The following is a 21,318-nucleotide window of genomic DNA, read 5'->3' as shown; positions in this document are numbered from 1 at the left end:
CACGTGGCTCATCACGCACTGATCACGTGGCTGATCATGCACTGATCACGTGGATCATCATGCACTGATCACGTGGATGATCATACACTGATCACGTGACTGATCATGCACTGATTACGTGGCTATCATGCACTGCTCACGTGGCTGATCATGCAATGATCACGCAGCTACATGCACTCATTACCTGGCTATCGTGCACTGATCACGTGGTTGATCATACACTGATCACGAGAATGATCATGCACTGATCACGTCTATATCATGCACTGATCACATGACTGCCCAAGCACTCACTGATCACGTGGATGATCATACACTGATCATGTGACAGATCATGCAGTGATCACGTGGCTATCATGCACTGATCAATTGGCTGATCATACTCTGCTCCCAAAACTGATCATGCACTGATCACGTGGCTATCATGCACTGCTCACGTGGCTGATCATGCAATGATCACGTAGCTCCCATTTAGTGGTCACGTGACTGATCATGCACTGATCACGTAATTCATCATGCACTGATCATGTGGCTGATCATGCACTGATCACGTGGCTGATCATACACTGATCACGTGACTGATCATGCACTGATCACGTGACTGATCATGCACTGATCACGTGGCTATCATGCACTGATCAATAGGCTGGTCATACACTGTTCACCTGCCTGGTCGTGCACTGATCATGTGGCTGATCATGCATTGATCACGTGACTGATCATGCACTGATCACTTGGCTATCATGCACTACTCACGTGGCTGATCATGCAATGATCGCGTGACTGATCATGCACTGACCTCGTGGCTATCATGCGCGGCTCACGTGGCTGATCATGCAATGATCACCTAGCTACCATATACTGGTCACGTGACTGATCATGCACTAAACAAGTAATTGATCCTGCACTGATCACGTGGCTCATCATGCACTGATCATGTGGCTGATCACACATGTATCACGTGACTGATCATGCACTGATCACGTGGCTCTCATGCACTGATCACGTGGATATCATGCACTGATCACGTGCCTGATCACACACGTATCACGTGACTGATCATGCACTGATCACGTGACTATCATGCACTGATCACGTGGCTGATCATGCAATGATCACGTTGCTACCATGTACTGGTCACGTGACTGATCATGCACTGATCACGTGACAATCACGCACTGATCACATGGCTATCATGCACTGGTCACGTGACTGATCATGCACTGATCACATAATTGATCCTGCACTGATCACGTGGCTCATCACGCACTGATCACGTGGCTCATCATGCACTGATCACGTGGCTCATCATGCATTGATCACGTGGATGATCATACACTGATCACGTGACTGATCATGCACTGATCACGTGGCTATCATGCACTGCTCACGTGGCTGATCATGCAATCATCACGCAGCTACGATGTACTAGTCAAATGACTGATCATGTACAGCTCACGTGACTAATCATGATTTGATCACGTGGCTATCCTGCACTGATCACGTGGATATCATGCACTGATCACGTGGCTAATCACACACGTATGACGTGACTGATCATGCAATGATCACGTGACTGACCATGCACTCATCATGTGACTGATCATCCACTGAACAGTTGGCTATCATGCACTGATTACTTGGCTGATCATACACTGATCACGTTACTGATAATGCACTGATCATTATGCTATCATGCACTCATTACCCGGCTATCGTGCACTGATCTCGTGGTTGATCATACACTGATCACGAGACTGATCATGCACTGATCACGTCTATATCATGCACTGATCACATGACTGCCCATGCACTGATCACGTGGATGATCATACACTGATCATGTGACTGATTAGGCAGTGATCACGTGGCTATCATGCACTGATATCATGCACTGGTCACATGGCTGATCACACACGTATCACGTGACTGATCATGCACTGGTCACATGGCTATCATGCAATGATCACGTGGATATCATGCACTGATCAGGTGGCTGATCATGCACTGATACCGTGACTGAGCATGGACTGATCACACGACTATCATGTAGTGATCACGTGACTTAATGGCTCTGATCATGTGACTGATCATGCGCTGATCATGTTTGCTATCATACACAGATCATGTGCCTCTGGAGGCAATAAACAAAGAGCTGAGTAGGCACGAATCATACAGTCAGCAGGCAATAATCATGGAACTCAGCTGTGAGGAATCATGCTGCTCAGCTGGCAATAATCAAGCAGCTGAGCAGGAAGGAATTACGCAGCACAGCTGGCAATTGTCAAGGAGATGAGAGGCAGGAATCGTGCAGCTCAGCTGGCAATTGTCAAGCAGATGAGCAGACAGTAATCACGCAGCTCATCAGGCCCTGACCACGTGACCTAGCACGCACTGTTCACGTGGCTGATCATACACTGATCACGTGATTGATCAAGCACTGATCACTTGGATATCATGCACTGATCACGTGGCTGATCATACACTGTTCATGTGTCTGACCATGCATTGATCACGTGGCTGGTCATACACTGCTCACGTAACTGATCATGCACTGATCACGTGATCAGTGCATGATAGCCACGTGATCAGTGCGTGCACAGTCCCATGAGCAGCACCTGTCAGTCACTGATCATTGCCTGATAAACACGTCATCAGTGCATGATAGCCACGTGATCAGTGCATGCTCAGTCACGTGATCTGGAATTGGTCAGCCACGTGATCAGTGCCTGCAGAGTCACGTGATCAGGGCCTGCTGGGCTGCGAGATTCCTGCCGGCTCATCTGCATGACAATTGCCATCTGAGCTGCGTGATTCCTGTCGGCTCATCTGCTTGACAACTGCCAGCTGAGCTGCGTGATTCCTGCCTGGTCACGTGCTTGGTTATTGCCAGTTGAGCAGCATGATTCGTCACTGCTGAGCTCCATGCTTATTGCCTGCTGATTGCGTGGTTCGTGTCTGCTCAGCTCTTTGAGTATCGCCTCCTGAGGTCCCTGTTCGGTCGCCACCTGTCGGGGACCAGCCCCAACTGATCCAGGGTATTCGAAGGAGAGATGGCCTAGGCGACTATTTATATGCTAATCAGAGATGTCAAGAATAATAGTATGAGGAGAGCTCAGTAGGAAAATTCGGTGGAGAAAAGAGACTGAGCAGCTTGGTTTACGCGAAAGACCAATCAAACTTCAAGACAAGAAGTTTGCACCACTTACGTAGGCCGCAGGCACCCTCTCGAATAGCGAAAGGTGCCTCACCCTAGACACCTTCTCGAGTGGGTCTTAGCAGCCCAGGCATAATTAGTAAGCGTGGTGGGTTCTGCGCTCCAGATGGAGACTCAGCTGGAAGTTAAAGGGAAGAATGACAAGGAACTTTATGAATTGGAGCTGTAAGTTAACTCTTTGACAGAGAGAGCGAGATGGTGGTGGGGGACAGCCCCCAGTGAAATCAGAGGTGAGAGCACAAAGCAATACAGTAGGCAGACTCTCGTTTTTTGTGGGGGGAGATGGTTGAGAATATCCGGGTGGACTTCTGAGGCTCAATCCTGCATTTGCGTATGCCGAGCCTCCTTGCTCATGACCTTTGTCCAGAGTGGAATGCCTCCCCGGCTCCCGGCACATGATCAGTGCATGCTCAGTCACGATATCAGTGCCTGCTCAGCCACGTGATCACTGACGGCACAGTCACGTGATCAGCGCCTCTCAGTCACGTGATCACCGTATGATAAACACGTGATCAGTGAACGACCAGCCACGTGATCACTGCCTGTGCAGTCAGGTGGTCAGTTCCTCATCAGCCACCTGATCAGTGCGTGCACAGTCCCCTGATCAGCGCCTGTCAGTCACTGATCACTGCCTGATAAACACGGGGTCAGTGCCCGAACAACCACGTCATCAGTGCATGCGCAGTCACGTGATCAGTGCATGATAGCCACGTGATCAGTGCATGCTCCTTCACGTGATCTGGACTTGATCAGCCACGTTGTCAGGGCCTGCTGAGCTGCGTGATTCCTGCCGGCTCATCTGCATGACAACTGCCATCTGAGCTGCGTGATTCCTGTCGGCTCATCTGCTTGACAATTGCCATCTGAGCTGCGTGATTCCTGTCGGCTCATCTGCTTGACAATTGCCAGCTGAGCTGCGTGATTCCTGCCTGGTCACGTGCTTGATTATTGCCAGTTGAGCAGCATGATTCGTCACTGCTGAGCTCCATGCTTATTGCCTGCTGATTGCGTGGTTCGTGTCTGCTCAGCTCTTTGAGTATTGCCTTCTGAGGTCCCTGTTCGGTCGCCACCTGCCGGGGACCAGCCCCAGCTGATCCAGGGTATTCGAAGGAGAGATGGCCTAGGCGACTATTTATATGCTAATCAGAGATGTCAAGAATCATAGTATGAGGAGAGCTCAGTAGGAAAATTCGGTGGAGAAAAGAGACTGAGTAGCTTGGTTTACGCGGAAGACCAATCAAACTTCAAGACAAGAAGTTTGCACCACTTACGTAGGCCGCAGGAGCCCTCTCGAATAGCGAAAGGTGCCTCACCCTAGACACCTTCTCGAGTGGGTCTTAGCAGCCCAGGCATAATTAGGAAGCGTGGTGGGTTCCGCGCTCCAAATGGAGACTCAGCTGGAAGTTAAAGACAAGAACGACAAGGAACTTTATGAATTGGAGCTGTAAGTTAACACTTTGACAGAGAGAGCGAGATGGTATTGGGGGACAGCCCCCAGTGAAATCAGAGGTGAGAGTACAAAGCAATACAGTAGGTGGACTCCGGTTTTATTGGGGGGGAGATGCTCTAGAATATCCGGGTGGACTCCTGAGGCTCGATCCCGCATTTGCGTATGCCGAGCCTCATTTCTCATGACCTTTGTCCAGAGTGGAATGCCTCCCCGGCTCCCGGCACATGATCAGTGCATGCTCAGTCACGATATCAGTGCCTGCTCAGCCACGTGATCACTGACGGCACAGTCACGTGATCAGCGCCTCTCAGTCACGTGATCACCGTATGATAAACATGTGATCAGTGAACGACCAGCCACGTGATCACTGCATGCGCGGTCAGGTGGTCAGTTCCTGATCAGCCACCTGATCAGTGCGTGCACAGTCCCCTGATCAGCGCCTGTCAGTCACTGATCACTGCCTGATAAACACGTGATCAGTGCCCGAACAGCCACGTCATCAGTGCATGCGCAGTCACGTGATCAGTGCATGATAACCAGGTGATCAGTGCGTGCACAGTCCCATGATCAGCGCCTGTCAGTCACTGATCATTGCCTGATAAACACGTGATCAGTGCATGATGAGCCATTTGATCAGTGCCCGATCAGCCACGTCATCAGTGCATGCGCATTCACGTCATCAGTGCATGATAGCCACGTGATCAGTGTATGCTCAGTACCGTGATCTGGACTTGATCAGCCACGTGATCAGTGCCTGCAGAGTCACGTGATCAGGGCCTGTTGAGCTGCGTCATTCCTGCCGGCTCATTTGCATGACAATTGCCAGCTGACCTGCGTGATTCCTGCCTGGTCACGTGCTTGATTATTGCCAGTTGAGCAGCATGATTCGTCACTGCTGAGCTCCATGCTTATTGCCTGCTGATTGCGTGGTTCGTGTCTGCTCAGCTCTTTGAGTATTGCCTCCTGAGGTCCCTGTTCGCTCGCCACCTGCCAGGGACCAGCCCCAACTGATCCAGGGTATTCGAAGGAGAGATGGCCTAGGCGACTCTTTATATGCTAATCAGAGATGTCAAGAATCATAGTATGAGGAGAGCTCAGTAGGAAAATTCGGTGGAGAAAAGAGACTGAGTAGCTTGGTTTACACGGAAGACCAATCAAACTTCAAGACAAGAAGTTTGCACCACTTACGTAGGCCGCAGGCGCCCTCTCGAATAGCGAAAGGTGCCTCACCCTAGACACCTTCTCGAGTGGGTCTTAGCAGCCCAGGCATAATTAGTAAGCGTGGTGGGTTCCACGCTCCAGATGGAGACTCAGCTGGAAGTTAAAGGGAAGAATGACAAGGAACTTTATGAATTGGAGCTCTAAGTTAACTCTTTGACAGAGAGAGCGAGATGGTGGTGGGGCCAGCCCCCAGTGAAATCAGAGGTGAGAGCACAAAGCAATACAGTAGGCAGACTCCGGTTTTTCTGGGGGGAAGATGCTCGAGAATATCCGGGTGGACTCCTGAGGCTCGATCCTGCATTTGCAAATTCCGAGCCTCCTTCCTCATGACCTTTGTCCAGAGTGGAATGCCTCCCCGTCTCCCGGCACATGATCAGTGCATGCTCAGTCACGATATCAGTGCCTGCTCAGCCACGTGATCACTGACGGCACAGTCACGTGATCAGCGCCTCTCAGTCACGTGATCACCGTATGATAAACACGTGATCAGTGAACGACCAGCCACGTGATCACTGCCTGTGCAGTCAGGTGGTCAGTTCCTCATCAGCCACCTGATCAGTGCGTGCACAGTCCCCTGATCAGCGCCTGTCAGTCACTGATCACTGCCTGATAAACACGGGGTCAGTGCCCGAACAACCACGTCATCAGTGCATGCGCATTCACGTGATCAGTGCATGATAGCCACGTGATCAGTGCATGCTCCTTCACGTGATCTGGACTTGATCAGCCACGTTGTCAGGGCCTGCTGAGCTGCGTGATTCCTGCCGGCTCATCTGCATGACAACTGCCATCTGAGCTGCGTGATTCCTGTCGGCTCATCTGCTTGACAATTGCCATCTGAGCTGCGTGATTCCTGTCGGCTCATCTGCTTGACAATTGCCAGCTGAGCTGCGTGATTCCTGCCTGGTCACGTGCTTGATTATTGCCAGTTGAGCAGCATGATTCGTCACTGCTGAGCTCCATGCTTATTGCCTGCTGATTGCGTGGTTCGTGTCTGCTCAGCTCTTTGAGTATTGCCTCCTGAGGTCCCTGTTCGGTCGCCACCTGCCGGGGACCAGCCCCAGCTGATCCAGGGTATTCGAAGGAGAGATGGCCTAGGCAACTATTTATATGCTAATCAGAGATGTCAAGAATCATAGTATGAGGAGAGCTCAGTAGGAAAATTCGGTGGAGAAAAGAGACTGAGTAGCTTGGTTTACGCGGAAGACCAATCAAACTTCAAGACAAGAAGTTTGCACCACTTACGTAGGCCGCAGGCGCCCTCTCGAATAGCGAAAGGTGCCTCACCCTAGACACCTTCTCGAGTGGGTCTTAGCAGCCCAGGCATAATTAGGAAGCGTGGTGGGTTCCGCGCTCCAAATGGAGACTCAGCTGGAAGTTAAAGAGAAGAACGACAAGGAACTTTATGAATTGGAGCTGTAAGTTAACTCTTTGACAGAGAGAGCGAGATGGTGGTGGGGGACAGCCCCCAGTGAAATCAGAGGTGAGAGCACAAAGCAATACAGTAGGCAGACTCTCGTTTTTTGTGGGGGGAGATGGTTGAGAATATCCGGGTGGACTTCTGAGGCTCAATCCTGCATTTGCGTATGCCGAGCCTCCTTGCTCATGACCTTTGTCCAGAGTGGAATGCCTCCCCGGCTCCCGGCACATGATCAGTGCATGCTCAGTCACGATATCAGTGCCTGCTCAGCCACGTGATCACTGACGGCACAGTCACGTGATCAGCGCCTCTCAGTCACGTGATCACCGTATGATAAACACGTGATCAGTGAACGACCAGCCACGTGATCACTGCCTGTGCAGTCAGGTGGTCAGTTCCTCATCAGCCACCTGATCAGTGCGTGCACAGTCCCCTGATCAGCGCCTGTCAGTCACTGATCACTGCCTGATAAACACGGGGTCAGTGCCCGAACAACCACGTCATCAGTGCATGCGCAGTCACGTGATCAGTGCATGATAGCCACGTGATCAGTGCATGCTCCTTCACGTGATCTGGACTTGATCAGCCACGTTGTCAGGGCCTGCTGAGCTGCGTGATTCCTGCCGGCTCATCTGCATGACAACTGCCATCTGAGCTGCGTGATTCCTGTCGGCTCATCTGCTTGACAATTGCCATCTGAGCTGCGTGATTCCTGTCGGCTCATCTGCTTGACAATTGCCAGCTGAGCTGCGTGATTCCTGCCTGGTCACGTGCTTGATTATTGCCAGTTGAGCAGCATGATTCGTCACTGCTGAGCTCCATGCTTATTGCCTGCTGATTGCGTGGTTCGTGTCTGCTCAGCTCTTTGAGTATTGCCTTCTGAGGTCCCTGTTCGGTCGCCACCTGCCGGGGACCAGCCCCAGCTGATCCAGGGTATTCGAAGGAGAGATGGCCTAGGCGACTATTTATATGCTAATCAGAGATGTCAAGAATCATAGTATGAGGAGAGCTCAGTAGGAAAATTCGGTGGAGAAAAGAGACTGAGTAGCTTGGTTTACGCGGAAGACCAATCAAACTTCAAGACAAGAAGTTTGCACCACTTACGTAGGCCGCAGGAGCCCTCTCGAATAGCGAAAGGTGCCTCACCCTAGACACCTTCTCGAGTGGGTCTTAGCAGCCCAGGCATAATTAGGAAGCGTGGTGGGTTCCGCGCTCCAAATGGAGACTCAGCTGGAAGTTAAAGACAAGAACGACAAGGAACTTTATGAATTGGAGCTGTAAGTTAACACTTTGACAGAGAGAGCGAGATGGTATTGGGGGACAGCCCCCAGTGAAATCAGAGGTGAGAGTACAAAGCAATACAGTAGGTGGACTCCGGTTTTATTGGGGGGGAGATGCTCTAGAATATCCGGGTGGACTCCTGAGGCTCGATCCCGCATTTGCGTATGCCGACCCTCCTTTCTCATGACCTTTGTCCAGAGTGGAATGCCTCCCCGGCTCCCGGCACATGATCAGTGCATGCTCAGTCACGATATCAGTGCCTGCTCAGCCACGTGATCACTGACGGCACAGTCACGTGATCAGCGCCTCTCAGTCACGTGATCACCGTATGATAAACATGTGATCAGTGAACGACCAGCCAGGTGATCACTGCATGCGCGGTCAGGTGGTCAGTTCCTGATCAGCCACCTGATCAGTGCGTGCACAGTCCCCTGATCAGCGCCTGTCAGTCACTGATCACTGCCTGATAAACACGTGATCAGTGCCCGAACAGCCACGTCATCAGTGCATGCGCAGTCACGTGATCAGTGCATGATAACCAGGTGATCAGTGCGTGCACAGTCCCATGATCAGCGCCTGTCAGTCACTGATCATTGCCTGATAAACACGTGATCAGTGCATGATGAGCCATTTGATCAGTGCCCGATCAGCCACGTCATCAGTGCATGCGCATTCACGTCATCAGTGCATGATAGCCACGTGATCAGTGCATGCTCAGTACCGTGATCTGGACTTGATCAGCCACGTGATCAGTGCCTGCAGAGTCACGTGATCAGGGCCTGTTGAGCTGCGTCATTCCTGCCGGCTCATTTGCATGACAATTGCCAGCTGACCTGCGTGATTCCTGCCTGGTCACGTGCTTGATTATTGCCAGTTGAGCAGCATGATTCGTCACTGCTGAGCTCCATGCTTATTGCCTGCTGATTGCGTGGTTCGTGTCTGCTCAGCTCTTTGAGTATTGCCTCCTGAGGTCCCTGTTCGGTCGCCACCTGCCAGGGACCAGCCCCAACTGATCCAGGGTATTCGAAGGAGAGATGGCCTAGGCGACTCTTTATATGCTAATCAGAGATGTCAAGAATCATAGTATGAGGAGAGCTCAGTAGGAAAATTCGGTGGAGAAAAGAGACTGAGTAGCTTGGTTTACACGGAAGACCAATCAAACTTCAAGACAAGAAGTTTGCACCACTTACGTAGGCCGCAGGCTCCCTCTCGAATAGCGAAAAGTGCCTCACCCTAGACACCTTCTCGAGTGGGTCTTAGCAGCCCAGGCATAATTAGTAAGCGTGGTGGGTTCCACGCTCCAGATGGAGACTCAGCTGGAAGTTAAAGGGAAGAATGACAAGGAACTTTATGAATTGGAGCTGTAAGTTAACTCTTTGACAGAGAGAGCGAGATGGTGGTGGGGCCAGCCCCCAGTGAAATCAGAGGTGAGAGCACAAAGAAATACAGTAGGCAGACTCCGGTTTTTCTGGGGGGAAGATGCTCGAGAATATCCGGGTGGACTCCTGAGGCTCGATCCTGCATTTGCAAATTCCGAGCCTCCTTCCTCATGACCTTTGTCCAGAGTGGAATGCCTCCCCGTCTCCCGGCACATGATCAGTGCATGCTCAGTCACGATATCAGTGCCTGCTCAGCCACGTGATCACTGACGGCACAGTCACGTCATCAGCGCCTCTCAGTCACGTGATCAGCGTATGATAAACACGTGATCAGTGAACGACCAGCCACGTGATCACTGCCTGTGCAGTCAGGTGGTCAGTTCCTCATCAGCCACCTGATCAGTGCGTGCACAGTCCCCTGATCAGCGCCTGTCAGTCACTGATCACTGCCTGATAAACACGGGGTCAGTGCCCGAACAACCACGTCATCAGTGCATGCGCATTCACGTGATCAGTGCATGATAGCCACGTGATCAGTGCATGCTCCTTCACGTGATCTGGACTTGATCAGCCACGTTGTCAGGGCCTGCTGAGCTGCGTGATTCCTGCCGGCTCATCTGCATGACAACTGCCATCTGAGCTGCGTGATTCCTGTCGGCTCATCTGCTTGACAATTGCCATCTGAGCTGCGTGATTCCTGTCGGCTCATCTGCTTGACAATTGCCAGCTGAGCTGCGTGATTCCTGCCTGGTCACGTGCTTGATTATTGCCAGTTGAGCAGCATGATTCGTCACTGCTGAGCTCCATGCTTATTGCCTGCTGATTGCGTGGTTCGTGTCTGCTCAGCTCTTTGAGTATTGCCTCCTGAGGTCCCTGTTCGGTCGCCACCTGCCGGGGACCAGCCCCAGCTGATCCAGGGTATTCGAAGGAGAGATGGCCTAGGCAACTATTTATATGCTAATCAGAGATGTCAAGAATCATAGTATGAGGAGAGCTCAGTAGGAAAATTCGGTGGAGAAAAGAGACTGAGTAGCTTGGTTTACGCGGAAGACCAATCAAACTTCAAGACAGGAAGTTTGCACCACTTACGTAGGCCGCAGGCGCCCTCTCGAATAGCGAAAGGTGCCTCACCCTAGACACCTTCTCGAGTGGGTCTTAGCAGCCCAGGCATAATTAGGAAGCGTGGTGGGTTCCGCGCTCCAAATGGAGACTCAGCTGGAAGTTAAAGAGAAGAACGACAAGGAACTTTATGAATTGGAGCTGTAAGTTAACACTTTGACAGAGAGAGCGAGATGGTATTGGGGGACAGCCCCCAGTGAAATCAGAGGTGAGAGTACAAAGCAATACAGTAGGTGGACTCCGGTTTTATTGGGGGGAGATGCTCTAGAATATCCGGGTGGACTCCTGAGGCTCGATCCCGCATTTGCGTATGCCGAGCCTCATTTCTCATGACCTTTGTCCAGAGTGGAATGCCTCCCCGGCTCCCGGCACATGATCAGTGCATGCTCAGTCACGATATCAGTGCCTGCTCAGCCACGTGATCACTGACGGCACAGTCACGTGATCAGCGCCTCTCAGTCACGTGATCACCGTATGATAAACATGTGATCAGTGAACGACCAGCCACGTGATCACTGCATGCGCGGTCAGGTGGTCAGTTCCTGATCAGCCACCTGATCAGTGCGTGCACAGTCCCCTGATCAGCGCCTGTCAGTCACTGATCACTGCCTGATAAACACGTGATCAGTGCCCGAACAGCCACGTCATCAGTGCATGCGCAGTCACGTGATCAGTGCATGATAGCCAGGTGATCAGTGCGTGCACAGTCCCATGATCAGCGCCTGTCAGTCACTGATCATTGCCTGATAAACACGTGATCAGTGCATGATGAGCCATTTGATCAGTGCCCGATCAGCCACGTCATCAGTGCATGCGCATTCACGTCATCAGTGCATGATAGCCACGTGATCAGTGTATGCTCAGTACCGTGATCTGGACTTGATCAGCCACGTGATCAGTGCCTGCAGAGTCACGTGATCAGGGCCTGTTGAGCTGCGTGATTCCTGCCGGCTCATTTGCATGACAATTGCCAGCTGTGCTGCGTGATTCCTGCCTGGTCACGTGCTTGATTATTGCCAGTTGAGCAGCATGATTCGTCACTGCTAAGCTCCATGCTTATTGCCTGCTGATTGCGTGGTTCGTGTCTGCTCAGCTCTTTGAGTATTGCATCCTGAGGTCCCTGTTCTGTCGCCACCTGCCAGGGACCAGCCCCAACTGATCCAGGGTATTCGAAGGAGAGATGGCCTAGGCGACTCTTTATATGCTAATCAGAGATGTCAAGAATCATAGTATGAGGAGAGCTCAGTAGGAAAATTCGGTGGAGAAAAGAGACTGAGTAGCTTGGTTTACACGGAAGACCAATCAAACTTCAAGACAAGAAGTTTGCACCACTTACGTAGGCCGCAGGCGCCCTCTCGAATAGCGAAAGTTGCCTCACCCTAGACACCTTCTCGAGTGGGTCTTAGCAGCCCAGGCATAATTAGTAAGCGTGGTGGGTTCCACGCTCCAGATGGAGACTCAGCTGGAAGTTAAAGGGAAGAATGACAAGGAACTTTATGAATTGGCGCTCTAAGTTAACTCTTTGACAGAGAGAGCGAGATGGTGGTGGGGGCAGCCCCCAGTGAAATCAGAGGTGAGAGCACAAAGCAATACAGTAGGCAGACTCCGGTTTTTCTGGGGGGAAGATGCTCGAGAATATCCGGGTGGACTCCTGAGGCTCGATCCTGCATTTGCAAATTCCGAGCCTCCTTCCTCATGACCTTTGTCCAGAGTGGAATGCCTCCCCGTCTCCCGGCACATGATCAGTGCATGCTCAGTCACGATATCAGTGCCTGCTCAGCCACGTGATCACTGACGGCACAGTCACGTGATCAGCGCCTCTCAGTCACGTGATCAGCGTATGATAAACACGTGATCAGTGAACGACCAGCCACGTGATCACTGCCTGCGCGGTCAGGTGGTCAGTTCCTCATCAGCCACCTGATCAGTGCGTGCACAGTCCCCTGATCAGCGCCTGTCAGTCACTGATCACTGCCTGATAAACACGTGGTCAGTGCCCGAACAGCCACGTCATCAGTGCATGCGCATTCACGTGATCAGTGCATGATAGCCACGTGATCAGTGCATGCTCCTTCACGTGATCTGGACTTGATCAGCCACGTTGTCAGGGCCTGCTGAGCTGCGTGATTCCTGCCGGCTCATCTGCATGACAACTGCCATCTGAGCTGCGTGATTCCTGTCGGCTCATCTGCTTGACAATTGCCATCTGAGCTGCGTGATTCCTGTCGGCTCATCTGCTTGACAATTGCCAGCTGAGCTGCGTGATTCCTGCCTGGTCACGTGCTTGATTATTGCCAGTTGAGCAGCATGATTCGTCACTGCTGAGCTCCATGCTTATTGCCTGCTGATTGCGTGGTTCGTGTCTGCTCAGCTCTTTGAGTATTGCCTCCTGAGGTCCCTGTTCGGTCGCCACCTGCCGGGGACCAGCCCCAACTGATCCAGGGTATTCGAAGGAGAGATGGCCTAGGCCACTATTTATATGCTAATCAGAGATGTCAAGAATCATAGTATGATGAGAGCTCAGTAGGAAAATTCGGTGGAGAAAAGAGACTGAGTAGCTTGGTTTACGCGGAAGACCAATCAAACTTCAAGACAAGAAGTTTGCACCACTTACGTAGGCCGCAGGCGCCCTCTCGAATAGCGAAAGGTGCCTCACCCTAGACACCTTCTCGAGTGGGTCTTAGCAGCCCAGGCATAATTAGGAAGCGTGGTGGGTTCCGCGCTCCAAATGGAGACTCAGCTGGAAGTTAAAGGGAAGAACGACAAGGAACTTTATGAATTGGAGCTGTAAGTTAACTCTTTGACAGAGAGAGCGAGATGGTGGTGGGGGACAGCCCCCAGTGAAATCAGAGGTGAGAGCACAAAGCAATACAGTAGGCAGACTCTGGTTTTTTGTGGGGGGAGATGGTTGAGAATATCCGGGTGGACTTCTGAGGCTCAATCCCGCATTTGCGTATGCCGAGCCTCCTTGCTCATGACCTTTGTCCAGAGTGGAATGCCTCCCCGGCTCCCGGCACATGATCAGTGCATGCTCAGTCACGATATCAGTGCCTGCTCAGCCACGTGATCACTGACGGCACAGTCACGTGATCAGCGCCTCTCAGTCACGTGATCACCGTATGATAAACACGTGATCAGTGAACGACCAGCCACGTGATCACTGCCTGTGCAGTCAGGTGGTCAGTTCCTCATCAGCCACCTGATCAGTGCGTGCACAGTCCCCTGATCAGCGCCTGTCAGTCACTGATCACTGCCTGATAAACACGGGGTCAGTGCCCGAACAACCACGTCATCAGTGCATGCGCAGTCACGTGATCAGTGCATGATAGCCACGTGATCAGTGCATGCTCCTTCACGTGATCTGGACTTGATCAGCCACGTTGTCAGGGCCTGCTGAGCTGCGTGATTCCTGCCGGCTCATCTGCATGACAACTGCCATCTGAGCTGCGTGATTCCTGTCGGCTCATCTGCTTGACAGCTGCCAGCTGAGCTGCGTGATTCCTGTCGGCTCATCTGCTTGACAATTGCCAGCTGAGCTGCGTGATTCCTGCCTGGTCACGTGCTTGATTATTGCCAGTTGAGCAGCATGATTCGTCACTGCTGAGCTCCATGCTTATTGCCTGCTGATGGCGTGGTTCGTGTCTGCACAGCTCTTTGAGTATTGCCTTCTGAGGTCCCTGTTCGGTCGCCACCTGCCGGGGACCAGCCCCAGCTGATCCAGGGTATTCGAAGGAGAGATGGCCTAGGCGACTATTTATATGCTAATCAGAGATGTCAAGAATCATAGTATGAGGAGAGCTCAGTAGGAAAATTCGGTGGAGAAAAGAGACTGAGTAGCTTGGTTTACGCGGAAGACCAATCAAACTTCAAGACAAGAAGTTTGCACCACTTACGTAGGCCGCAGGAGCCCTCTCGAATAGCGAAAGGTGCCTCACCCTAGACACCTTCTCGAGTGGGTCTTAGCAGCCCAGGCATAATTAGGAAGCGTGGTGGGTTCCGCGCTCCAAATGGAGACTCAGCTGGAAGTTAAAGGCAAGAATGACAAGGAACTTTATGAATTGGAGCTGTAAGTTAACACTTTGACAGAGAGAGCGAGATGGTGTTGGGGGACAGCCCCCAGTGAAATCAGAGGTGAGAGTACAAAGCAATACAGTAGGTGGACTCCGGTTTTATTGGGGGGGAGATGCTCTAGAATATCCGGGTGGACTCCTGAGGCTCGATCCCGCATTTGCGTATGCCGAGCCTCATTCCTCATGACCTTTGTCCAGAGTGGAATGCCTCCCCGGCTCCCGGCACATGATCAGTGCATGCTCAGTCACGATATCAGTGCCTGCTCAGCCACGTGATCACTGACGGCACAGTCACGTGATCAGCGCCTCTCAGTCACGTGATCACCGTATGATAAACATGTGATCAGTGAACGACCAGCCACGTGATCACTGCATGCGCGGTCAGGTGGTCAGTTCCTGATCAGCCACCTGATCAGTGCGTGCACAGTCCCCTGATCAGCGCCTGTCAGTCACTGATCACTGCCTGATAAACACGTGATCAGTGCCCGAACAGCCACGTCATCAGTGCATGCGCAGTCACGTGATCAGTGCATGATAGCCAGGTGATCAGTGCGTGCACAGTCCCATGATCAGCGCCTGTCAGTCACTGATCATTGCCTGATAAACACGTGATCAGTGCATGATGAGCCATTTGATCAGTGCCCGATCAGCCACGTCATCAGTGCATGCGCATTCACGTCATCAGTGCATGATAGCCACGTGATCAGTGTATGCTCAGTACCGTGATCTGGACTTGATCAGCCACGTGATCAGTGCCTGCAGAGTCACGTGATCAGGGCCTGTTGAGCTGCGTCATTCCTGCCGGCTCATTTGCATGACAATTGCCAGCTGACCTGCGTGATTCCTGCCTGGTCACGTGCTTGATTATTGCCAGTTGAGCAGCATGATTCGTCACTGCTGAGCTCCATGCTTATTGCCTGCTGATTGCGTGGTTCGTGTCTGCTCAGCTCTTTGAGTATTGCCTCCTGAGGTCCCTGTTCGGTCGCCACCTGCCAGGGACCAGCCCCAACTGATCCAGGGTATTCGAAGGAGAGATGGCCTAGGCGACTCTTTATATGCTAATCAGAGATGTCAAGAATCATAGTATGAGGAGAGCTCAGTAGGAAAATTCGGTGGAGAAAAGAGACTGAGTAGCTTGGTTTACACGGAAGACCAATCAAACTTCAAGACAAGAAGTTTGCACCACTTACGTAGGCCGCAGGCGCCCTCTCGAATAGCGAAAGGTGCCTCACCCTAGACACCTTCTCGAGTGGGTCTTAGCAGCCCAGGCATAATTAGTAAGCGTGGTGGGTTCCACGCTCCAGATGGAGACTCAGCTGGAAGTTAAAGGGAAGAATGACAAGGAACTTTATGAATTGGAGCTGTAAGTTAACTCTTTGACAGAGAGAGCGAGATGGTGGTGGGGGCAGCCCCCAGTGAAATCAGAGGTGAGAGCACAAAGCAATACAGTAGGCAGACTCCGGTTTTTTTGGGGGGAAGATGCTCGAGAATATCCGGGTGGACTCCTGAGGCTCGATCCTGCATTTGCAAATTCCGAGCCTCCTTCCTCATGACCTTTGTCCAGAGTGGAATGCCTCCCCGTCTCCCGGCACATGATCAGTGCATGCTCAGTCACGATATCAGTGCCTGCTCAGCCACGTGATCACTGACGGCACAGTCACGTGATCAGCGCCTCTCAGTCACGTGATCACCGTATGATAAACACGTGATCAGTGAACGACCAGCCACGTGATCACTGCCTGTGCAGTCAGGTGGTCAGTTCCTCATCAGCCACCTGATCAGTGCGTGCACAGTCCCCTGATCAGCGCCTGTCAGTCACTGATCACTGCCTGATAAACACGGGGTCAGTGCCCGAACAACCACGTCATCAGTGCATGCGCATTCACGTGATCAGTGCATGATAGCCACGTGATCAGTGCATGCTCCTTCACGTGATCTGGACTTGATCAGCCACGTTGTCAGGGCCTGCTGAGCTGCGTGATTCCTGCCGGCTCATCTGCATGACAACTGCCATCTGAGCTGCGTGATTCCTGTCGGCTCATCTGCTTGACAATTGCCATCTGAGCTGCGTGATTCCTGTCGGCTCATCTGCTTGACAATTGCCAGCTGAGCTGCGTGATTCCTGCCTGGTCACGTGCTTGATTATTGCCAGTTGAGCAGCATGATTCGTCACTGCTGAGCTCCATGCTTATTGCCTGCTGATTGCGTGGTTCGTGTCTGCTCAGCTCTTTGAGTATTGCCTCCTGAGGTCCCTGTTCGGTCGCCACCTGCCGGGGACCAGCCCCAGCTGATCCAGGGTATTCGAAGGAGAGATGGCCTAGGCAACTATTTATATGCTAATCAGAGATGTCAAGAATCATAGTATGAGGAGAGCTCAGTAGGAAAATTCGGTGGAGAAAAGAGACTGAGTAGCTTGGTTTACGCGGAAGACCAATCAAACTTCAAGACAGGAAGTTTGCACCACTTACGTAGGCCGCAGGCGCCCTCTCGAATAGCGAAAGGTGCCTCACCCTAGACACCTTCTCGAGTGGGTCTTAGCAGCCCAGGCATAATTAGGAAGCGTGGTGGGTTCCGCGCTCCAAATGGAGACTCAGCTGGAAGTTAAAGGGAAGAACGACAAGGAACTTTATGAATTGGAGCTGTAAGTTAACACTTTGACAGAGAGAGCGAGATGGTGTTGGGGGACAGCCCCCAGTGAAATCAGAGGTGAGAGCACAAAGCAATACAGTAGGCGGACTCCGGTTTTTTTGGGGGGGAGATGCTCTAGAATATCCGGGTGGACTCCTGAGGCTCGATCCCGCATTTGCGTATGCCGAGCCTCATTCCTCATGACCTTTGTCCAGAGTGGAATGCCTCCCCGGCTCCCGGCACATGATCAGTGCATGCTCAGTCACGATATCAGTGCCTGCTCAGCCACGTGATCACTGACGGCACAGTCACGTGATCAGCGCCTCTCAGTCACGTGATCACCGTATGATAAACATGTGATCAGTGAACGACCAGCCACGTGATCACTGCATGCGCGGTCAGGTGGTCAGTTCCTGATCAGCCACCTGATCAGTGCGTGCACAGTCCCCTGATCAGCGCCTGTCAGTCACTGATCACTGCCTGATAAACACGTGATCAGTGCCCGAACAGCCACGTCATCAGTGCATGCGCAGTCACGTGATCAGTGCATGATAGCCAGGTGATCAGTGCGTGCACAGTCCCATGATCAGCGCCTGTCAGTCACTGATCATTGCCTGATAAACACGTGATCAGTGCATGATGAGCCATTTGATCAGTGCCCGATCAGCCACGTCATCAGTGCATGCGCATTCACGTCATCAGTGCATGATAGCCACGTGATCAGTGTATGCTCAGTACCGTGATCTGGACTTGATCAGCCACGTGATCAGTGCCTGCAGAGTCACGTGATCAGGGCCTGTTGAGCTGTGTCATTCCTGCCGGCTCATTTGCATGACAATTGCCAGCTGACCTGCGTGATTCCTGCCTGGTCACGTGCTTGATTATTGCCAGTTGAGCAGCATGATTCGTCACTGCTGAGCTCCATGCTTATTGCCTGCTGATTGCGTGGTTCGTGTCTGCTCAGCTCTTTGAGTATTGCCTCCTGAGGTCCCTGTTCGGTCGCCACCTGCCAGGGACCAGCCCCAACTGATCCAGGGTATTCGAAGGAGAGATGGCCTAGGCGACTCTTTATATGCTAATCAGAGATGTCAAGAATCATAGTATGAGGAGAGCTCAGTAGGAAAATTCGGTGGAGAAAAGAGACTGAGTAGCTTGGTTTACACGGAAGACCAATCAAACTTCAAGACAAGAAGTTTGCACCACTTACGTAGGCCGCAGGCGCCCTCTCGAATAGCGAAAGGTGCCTCACCCTAGACACCTTCTCGAGTGGGTCTTAGCAGCCCAGGCATAATTAGTAAGCGTGGTGGGTTCCACGCTCCAGATGGAGACTCAGCTGGAAGTTAAAGGGAAGAATGACAAGGAACTTTATGAATTGGAGCTCTAAGTTAACTCTTTGACAGAGAGAGCGAGATGGTGGTGGGGGCAGCCCCCAGTGAAATCAGAGGTGAGAGCACAAAGCAATACAGTAGGCAGACTCCGGTTTTTTTGGGGGAAAGATGCTCGAGAATATCCGGGTGGACTCCTGAGGCTCGATCCCGCATTTGCAAATGCCGAGCCTCCTTCCTCATGACCTTTGTCCAGAGTGGAATGCCTCCCCGTCTCCCGGCACATGATCAGTGCCTGCTCAGCCACGTGATCACTGACGGCACAGTCACGTGATCAGCGCCTCTCAGTCACGTGATCACCGTATGATAAACACGTGATCAGTGAACGACCAGCCACGTGATCACTGCCTGCGCGGTCAGGTGGTCAGTTCCTCATCAGCCACCTGATCGGTGCGTGCACAGTCCCCTGATCAGCGCCTGTCAGTCACTGATCACTGCCTGATAAACACGGGGTCAGTGCCCGAACAACCACGTCATCAGTGCATGCGCATTCACGTGATCAGTGCATGATAGCCACGTGATCAGTGCATGCTCCTTCACGTGATCTGGACTTGATCAGCCACGTTGTCAGGGCCTGCTGAGCTGCGTGATTCCTGCCGGCTCATCTGCATGACAACTGCCATCTGAGCTGCGTGATTCCTGTCGGCTCATCTGCTTGACAATTGCCATCTGAGCTGGGTGATTCCTGTCGGCTCATCTGCTTGACAATTGCCAGCTGAGCTGCGTGATTCCTGCCTGGTCACGTGCTTGATTATTGCCAGTTGAGCAGCATGATTCGTCACTGCTGAGCTCCATGCTTATTGCCTGCTGATTGCGTGGTTCGTGTCTGCTCAGCTCTTTGAGTATTGCCTCCTGAGGTCCCTGTTCGGTCGCCACCTGCCGGGGACCAGCCCCACCTGATCCAGGGTATTCGAAGGAGAGATGGCCTAGGCAACTATTTATATGCTAATCAGAGATGTCAAGAATCATAGTATGAGGAGAGCTCAGTAGGAAAATTCGGTGGAGAAAAGAGACTGAGTAGCTTGGTTTACGCGGAAGACCAATCAAACTTCAAGACAAGAAGTTTGCACCACTTACGTAGGCCGCAGGCGCCCTCTCGAATAGCGAAAGGTGCCTCACCCTAGACACCTTCTCGAGTGGGTCTTAGCAGCCCAGGCATAATTAGGAAGCGTGGTGGGTTCCGCGCTCCAAATGGAGACTCAGCTGGAAGTTAAAGGGAAGAACGACAAGGAACTTTATGAATTGGAGCTGTAAGTTAACTCTTTGACAGAGAGAGCGAGATGGTGGTGGGGGACAGCCCCCAGTGAAATCAGAGGTGAGAGCACAAAGCAATACAGTAGGCAGACTCTGGTTTTTTGTGGGGGGAGATGGTTGAGAATATCCGGGTGGACTTCTGAGGCTCAATCCCGCATTTGCGTATGCCGAGCCTCCTTGCTCATGACCTTTGTCCAGAGTGGAATGCCTCCCCGGCTCCCGGCACATGATCAGTGCATGCTCAGTCACGATATCAGTGCCTGCTCAGCCACGTGATCACTGACGGCACAGTCACGTGATCAGCGCCTCTCAGTCACGTGATCACCGTATGATAAACACGTGATCAGTGAACGACCAGCCACGTGATCACTGCCTGCGCGGTCAGGTGGTCAGTTCCTCATCAGCCACCTGATCAGTGCGTGCACAGTCCCCTGATCAGCGCCTGTCAGTCACTGATCACTGCCTGATAAACACGGGGTCAGTGCCCGAACAACCACGTCATCAGTGCATGCGCAGTCACGTGATCAGTGCATGATAGCCACGTGATCAGTGCATGCTCCTTCACGTGATCTGGACTTGATCAGCCACGTTGTCAGGGCCTGCTGAGCTGCGTGATTCCTGCCGGCTCATCTGCATGACAACTGCCATCTGAGCTGCGTGATTCCTGTCGGCTCATCTGCTTGACAATTGCCATCTGAGCTGCGTGATTCCTGTCGGCTCATCTGCTTGACAATTGCCAGCTGAGCTGCGTGATTCCTGCCTGGTCACGTGCTTGATTATTGCCAGTTGAGCAGCATGATTCGTCACTGCTGAGCTCCATGCTTATTGCCTGCTGATTGCGTGGTTCGTGTCTGCTCAGCTCTTTGAGTATTGCCTTCTGAGGTCCCTGTTCGG

This window comes from Bos javanicus, chromosome 1 (genome assembly GCF_032452875.1).
Source record: "Bos javanicus breed banteng chromosome 1, ARS-OSU_banteng_1.0, whole genome shotgun sequence".
In the NCBI taxonomy this organism is placed as follows: Eukaryota; Metazoa; Chordata; class Mammalia; order Artiodactyla; family Bovidae; genus Bos; species Bos javanicus.
Note: the sequence above shows the minus strand (reverse complement) of the source record.